Raw genomic sequence first — 6,263 nt, 5'->3', positions numbered from 1 at the left:
AGAGAGAGAGAGAGAGAGAGAGAGAGAGAGAATGATAGGAGCAACCTAGTGAAAACAGGAGTGGATGGCATCAAAGGTACATAGAGATGGGTCTTAGCAAGGGGGGGGTCTCCACTTACTCAAAGACTGGAGCAAAACAGGAATTCATTGGAGATGACATCGAGGAAGTGGGAGATAAAGAGAAAGAAAGAGAGAACTCAGCGCGAATGGCCTATTTTTGTTTGGTCTAATATGAGTCAGGGTCCTCATTTGAGATGGTGACAGAGTGGGCTGCCATGGGAAACTTGAAGAGAAAAGAGAAGGTTGGAAAAAGCACAGTGGTGAGTAGGATAGAGTGTGGAGTTTAGGGAGGGAGAAGGACGTATGTCCTCTAACTGAAGGGAGCGGAAGACCCACTTGAGCTAAGATGAGATACCATTCCCTTTGAGTAGATCCAGTTTGGTGACTTCTCCAGTTTCATTCAGGAGCATGGAAGTAGGTTCAAAGGAGGTAGGTGAGGGGAGTACTCTAGGGTTGATCTTTTACAGGACTTGATTGGTGGGAAGACAAGGGAACAAGTAAAAGATAGTATACAGTTGAACTAATTTACTAAACTGTCAAGACTGGAATGACAATGAATATAACCAGTTGAGTGTGAAGGTGGCACAGTGGATAGAATGCTGGACGTGGAGTCAGGAAAAGCTGAGTTTAAATCATGCAGTAGCTATGTGACCTCAGGCAGGTCATTCACCCTGCTTGACTCAGTTTCCTCATCTGTAAATGAGCTGGAGAAGGAAATGGTAAACCATTCCAGTATCTTTGAAAAAGGAAGGAAGGAAGGAAGGAAGGAAGGAAGGAAGGAAGGAAGGAAGGAAGGAAGGAAGGAAGGAAGGAAGGAAGGAGGAAAGAAAAACAACCCGAAAACCAACCAAAAACAAATCCAAATGGGGTCACAAAGAACTGGATACAACTGAAGGACAATGCACAAAGGTATCAAGATTGGTGTGGAGTGTAACCAATCAGGGGTGAGCGAAAGGGCTAACGCAAATGAAGAATAGATTTAGGAGTAGAAAGGCACTGGGAGACACTGGATGGCAATAGGTGGAGAGGACAAAGGAATTTGAGCGGTCTTGATCATGGAAAGTAGGGGATGGTATAGGGGCAAATGGGAAGTACAATCATTTCTCAACATCCTCATGTGCTATCACTTAAGAAATCCCCCAACAAGCTGGGGGCTTTATACTGGAGAGTACCTAATGATTACTGAAGGAGGAATAAAATGTAACAAACTATGCAAAGACACAGTAAAATTGTCACCACCGTGACAACCACTAGTTTAAAGTCTGGTCTACATAGTTCCCTTATTCCTGCATCTCTAGTGATGATGCCCCTCCTGAATTAAGCTCATCACTTCTAATGTCACCACCCCAAAATTAACTCTAGGTTTAATTGATACCACCCCCCTTACCCTCTTCTCCCCTTGGACTGGAGGGAGGAGCTCCAAATTCCTCCCACTGCCTTCCTAGACAGAGGGCAGAAACTGAACTCTCAGCTCATTCTACTCTGCATATGCCATTGGCTCAGCACTCCCTGGTGTCCCATTACCCCACCCCAGCCAGCCTTTCCTGACTCCTTTTGTGTGTTGTCTCCACCTGTAAGCTTCTTAAGGACAGGGGATGCCTTTTTATTTATTAATTAACTTTTAAAAATTAATTTAGCAGTGCCTGGCAAAGTAGGTGCTTAATAAATGTTGACCGGATCGGATGGATTGTCTAAAAGTTCTTCTTTCACAGTTGAAAAACTATTTGAGCTTTTTCTTTGGCCCATTCACTACCAGAATGAAGACCATTCTAAGCAACTAGACCGTCGACATCCCAGAAAATGTTGCCATCTCTCTTAAGGGTCGGACAATTATTGTGAAAGGGCCCAGAGGAATCCTCTGCAGGGATTTCAACCGAATCAATGTTGAGCTCGGTCTCCTTGGAAAGAAGAAAAAAAGGCTTCGGGTAGACAAGTGGTAGGGAAATAGAGAAGAACTTGCCACCGTGCACACCACGTGTAGTCATGTACAAAACATGATCAAAGGCGTTACCCTGGGTTTTCCTTACAAGATGAGGTCTGTGTATGCTGACTTCCCCATCAATGTTGTTATTCGAGAGAATGGCTCACTTGTTGAAATCAGAAATTTCTTGGGTGAAAAATATATCTGAAGAGTGCGCATGGGACCAGGTGTGGCTTGTGCTGTTTCTCAAGCCCAAAAAGATGAGTTAGTTCTTGAAGGAAATGATATTGAACTTGTTTCAAACTTAGTTGCCCTGATCCAACAGGCCACCACAGTCAAAAACAAGGAGATCAGAAAAGTTTGGGATGGTATCTATGTTTCTGAGAAAGGCACAGTGCCACAAGCTGATGAATAAGTTGGAAAAGATGCCAAAGGCCGTGTCCTGAGGAGTCAACACTTATTCAGATGTTAAATAAAAATACTTTTTGTCAAAAAAAGAGAAAAGAGAAAAGAGAAAAGCTATCTGATTCCTTGTCCTTTCCTGCCCTTGTAAAGAAAATGACTTTTCATTAAGATAACTCTGCCAGTTGCATGACAAATATTCCCCATCAACCCCTCTTTTCCCTGGGCTTATTCCTCTTTCCCTACCTCTCCCTCTTTTGTGAAAGAGCTATCTTATCTATATTAAGACGCTGCAGGGTTGCTGATTTGCTGTGTACTCTAGGCAAGTCTGAAAAGTCATAAAAAACAAATCTGTCCCCTGGGAAGCTATCAACTGAAACAATCTTCCTTAGCACACTTAAACATTTCATTGCTGTCAATGTGGCTGCCTATCACTGACCCCCAAACCCCAAACCCCAAATGATGGTTATGCCTCTAAATAGAGCGCCAATTCTCCAGAAATGGCCAGATCAAAGGGAGAAAGAAGCATTCTTGTGCTTAGCTGAGGCAGAGCGATGAAGGGACCTGAGAGCAGAAGAGACTGAGGAACTAGGACAGTTAGGATATTTCAAGGAACATCAGGATAGAAATTGAATTCTCCTTACAAGGCTGTCAACTGTTCAGTTGGAGAGGGAGACAGTAAGTCAGTGATCTGAAGGAGGAAAAAATTTAGAATAGGGACGGTGGAAAATTGGTATTTGGAATCTGGGATGTTGATTCCCCCTGCTCTGGAGCCAGAAAGGGGTTTGGGGCATGGTATGAGAGCAGGGGCCACCCGTATTGGAAGAAGATTCTTTCTTTGAGCAGTGATTCAAGTGATTTGGCTTCTACGGTACCTGCTACTTCTGAGATGTGATTCTAAAACTCAATCCAACTTCAGAGAGGCTAAACAAAAGCTTGCTGACTCAAAGAGATCAGAGACAGAAATAAAGGCCCTATATGCACCAAAATATTCTCAGTAGTCCTTTGGTTGTGGCTGAGAACTGAAAACAGAAATGGGAAACAGGAGGGAGGCATTCAGAGAAACCTGGGAGGACTTGTCTGAACAGACAAAGAAAGAAGTGAGCAAGAACCTTGAGGACAATAACAACAGAGACTTCTTGCAACATTGTATAAGAAAGCAGCTAGGAAAGGCTTTAGCTCTGAGCTGAGTACATTCAGACAAGACTAATGTGCGAAGTTTTTGTTGGGTGGTTGGCTGTTTTTTTTTTTCTTTTTTTACTATAAGTAGTTTCCAGAAAGGAAAGGAAATATATGTGTGTTAGGTGGGGGACTGGGGGGGTGGGGGGGAGCATACAGAAGCCACCAAGATTTGTATGTAAGAGACTTAGGGTTTCACATTCAATTTTCTTTTGATGTTCTGTGTCTTTGGAAATGTTCATGATTGCTGATGCATGTCAAGCTTGTGACCTGACTTCACTTAAACTGGGCTGAGGTCTTCGGGTCCTGGGGGCCATTGCTGCTGACTTCCTGTGTTCCTCTTTGGTCAGGCCTGAATCTTCTGCAGCCAGAGTTAGAGAGGCAGAAATGTCTTATCACTGCAGCCATCCCTACAGGGTCCTACAGACAACCAAGTCCCAAAAAAGTAAGAGCCTGCCCTCAAGGCACTTAGTCAACCAAAAAGAAGAGGCCATTAGGGTCAGGCTTGGAAACTTACAAGGTCTGAACAGAAGCAATGCTTGGCATCCTCCCCTGAGTCAATCTCCCTTTTGAGACTGAAGACACAGGAAGGTTGTGGTGTCCTAGAACAACCAGGCTTTCACTGAATCTGATTGAATCAGACATCTCTCCAATACCTTCCATTCCTTTCCCCTCTCTAGGCACCTGACTGCTTGATCTGAGGGGGAAGGAGGCCTAAGGAGCCATGGATGGATCCATGGGAATGGAGAGGGTCCTTGGAAGACAAGGGTTAAATCTGAGGTGAAGAAACAGATCTGGAGGGGGGAGGGGGGAGTTCATACTACTGGATCTGGAACAGAAATGGTGGCTGGGGAGAACCAAGGATTAGGAGAGGATCTAAGATAAAAGGGACTGCTGAGAGAGAAACTCAAAGCTGCTGGGAATACTAGGGGAAGAGAGAAGGTATGGACAGGAGACCCAGAGGAGGGAAGCAGGTGGAGGGTCTGGGTTGTGCGCTGTAAGAGAACTGGGGGGGGTGGGGGGAGGAGGGAGGGAAGGCAGGGCACAAGAGACTGGGTCCCTTTGGGAGCTGGGGTGGCAGGATTTCGTTAGTTGAAGGTGAGGCCACCTGTGGGATTATGGAGTTAAGAGTTCTGTTCTTACAGGGGGGCTGGGGATATTGGGGCTCTGGAATGGGGGGCAGAATGCCTGGGCAGGATCCTATGAGGATAAGACCTCAGGGTCAAGGGAGGAGAGGTGGGATCAGGGGTACCAGGGAGCCAAGACAGAGGCTGGAGCCTCGGGGAGAGGACGTCTGGGTCCTACAGAAGACCTGAGATTCGGGAAAGAAGGAAACCTTGATCTCTTAAGTGGGGGGATAGGGGCAGAACGCCTGGGTCCTTAAGTAGATGGGGAGTCAGAAGGTGATCAAGATGCCTGGAGTCTAATGGAGAGCTTGCTAAAGACTCTGAAGGATGCTCAGATAAGGGAAGGCTGTACCCCTGACCCTAAGGGGAAGCTAGGCAGGAAAGCAGGGTCCTGGTGGGAGTATGCACCCGGTCAGAAGTTCTGTGGGAAAGCCCAGGATGGGGCGTCTGAACAATCAGAAGGAAGCTTGGGTCCTGCAGAGGACCTGGAATTTGGGGAAGAAAACCTTCAAGTCTTAAGTGGGGGAGGGGGAAGCAGGATGCCTGGGTCCAGAAGTGAGGCGGGAGCCAGAGACAGGGTCCAAGATGCCTGGGATCTGATGCGGAGCTTGTCCAGGGCTCGGAAGGACCCAGAGCAGATAGGGGAGCGCCAGTGGGAGGCTGCCCCTCTATCCGTTAGGGAAAGCTGGGGCAGCGAAGCAGGATGCTCCTGCTCCGGGGCCGAATGGGGAAGCTGAGGTTGGGGAGCCTAGACAAGAATCAGGATGCCTGGGTCCCGAAGGCGGATCGCGGCCAGCATCCAGCCAAGGGAGGGGTGCTCCCAGCTGCCCTGGGGGAGACTCACCACGAGGTCAGACCACAGGCGGAAGCAGCAGGAAAGGACCGCAGAAGCGGGTGGGGTCTGAGGCCCGGGCTGGGGGCGGGGTCCTGGCTCAGCTCCGGCCAGACCCACTTCGCCCAGCCCTGGCTTCCTATAAAGCACTCAGCTCTCGATCGCTCCAACAGCCGCCCAGGGGGCTTCCAGGAGGAGGTGGCCGGGGCTGGGCATGCAAAGACGGGACTGCCGGAGAAGGGGAAGAGGAAGAGGAAGCAGGGGACACAGTGGGCCAGGCACGTTTGGGGCGGGCCCTGGGGGGGGGGGGGTCCCAAGGACCCCGCCCTCAGCTTTCCGGATTGGCCCTTTCCGCCAAAGCCGTCCTCTCGGCCGGACTAGAGGGAGGCCCCGTGGTGGACCGGCCTCCAAGTGCCGAGGCCCTGCTTCCGTGGACCTAAGTCCGGAGTCCTGCCAAGACCCGAGGCAGCAGTCCCAGGCCCCACCCATCCAAGGGGAGGACCTCGGCTCCCTCTGCCTTCCTCTTAGCCCTAAGCCCTGCCCTCTGACTTGTAGATTTCCTGGGACATGGGAATGGCTCCTATCTCACCTGGACATCCTGAGGCACGAACCTGTACCCAGGGGCTCCAACCCCACTCCACCTGCCCTACCACTTCTGGTGCTGGCCAAACATTTGAGCTCCCCCTCCTCCAGAACTGCCCTCCCCCCCAGTCCCTTACACTGCACTTCCTGCCTCTGAACA

The 6,263-nt window shown here is 49.1% G+C and overlaps 1 protein-coding gene and 1 pseudogene across 3 annotated transcripts in view; one reads left to right on the top strand and one right to left on the bottom strand.

Moving 5' to 3' along the window:
- Positions 1–5,975, bottom strand: part of LOC138173310 (tigger transposable element-derived protein 1-like) — a 20,279-nt gene extending 14,304 nt beyond the window's left edge. The window contains exon 1 of one of the 3 annotated variants that reach the window (XM_069103288.1): positions 5,534–5,975. The gene's annotated coding sequence lies outside the window, so the exon portion shown is untranslated. The remainder of the gene's footprint in view (positions 1–5,533) is intronic. The other 2 variants (XM_069103287.1, XM_069103291.1) reach the window with 2 other exon arrangements.
- LOC138173313 (large ribosomal subunit protein uL6-like) lies at positions 1,818–4,527 on the top strand (annotated as a pseudogene).
- Positions 5,976–6,263: the final 288 nt, after the last annotated feature.

Source organism: Petaurus breviceps, unplaced genomic scaffold (assembly GCF_028583685.1).
Source record: "Petaurus breviceps papuanus isolate PSGF00001 unplaced genomic scaffold, PetGlider_PUasm1.0 577, whole genome shotgun sequence".
Classification (NCBI taxonomy): Eukaryota; Metazoa; Chordata; class Mammalia; order Diprotodontia; family Petauridae; genus Petaurus; species Petaurus breviceps.
Note: the sequence above shows the minus strand (reverse complement) of the source record. Positions and strands in the feature narration are given on the sequence as shown.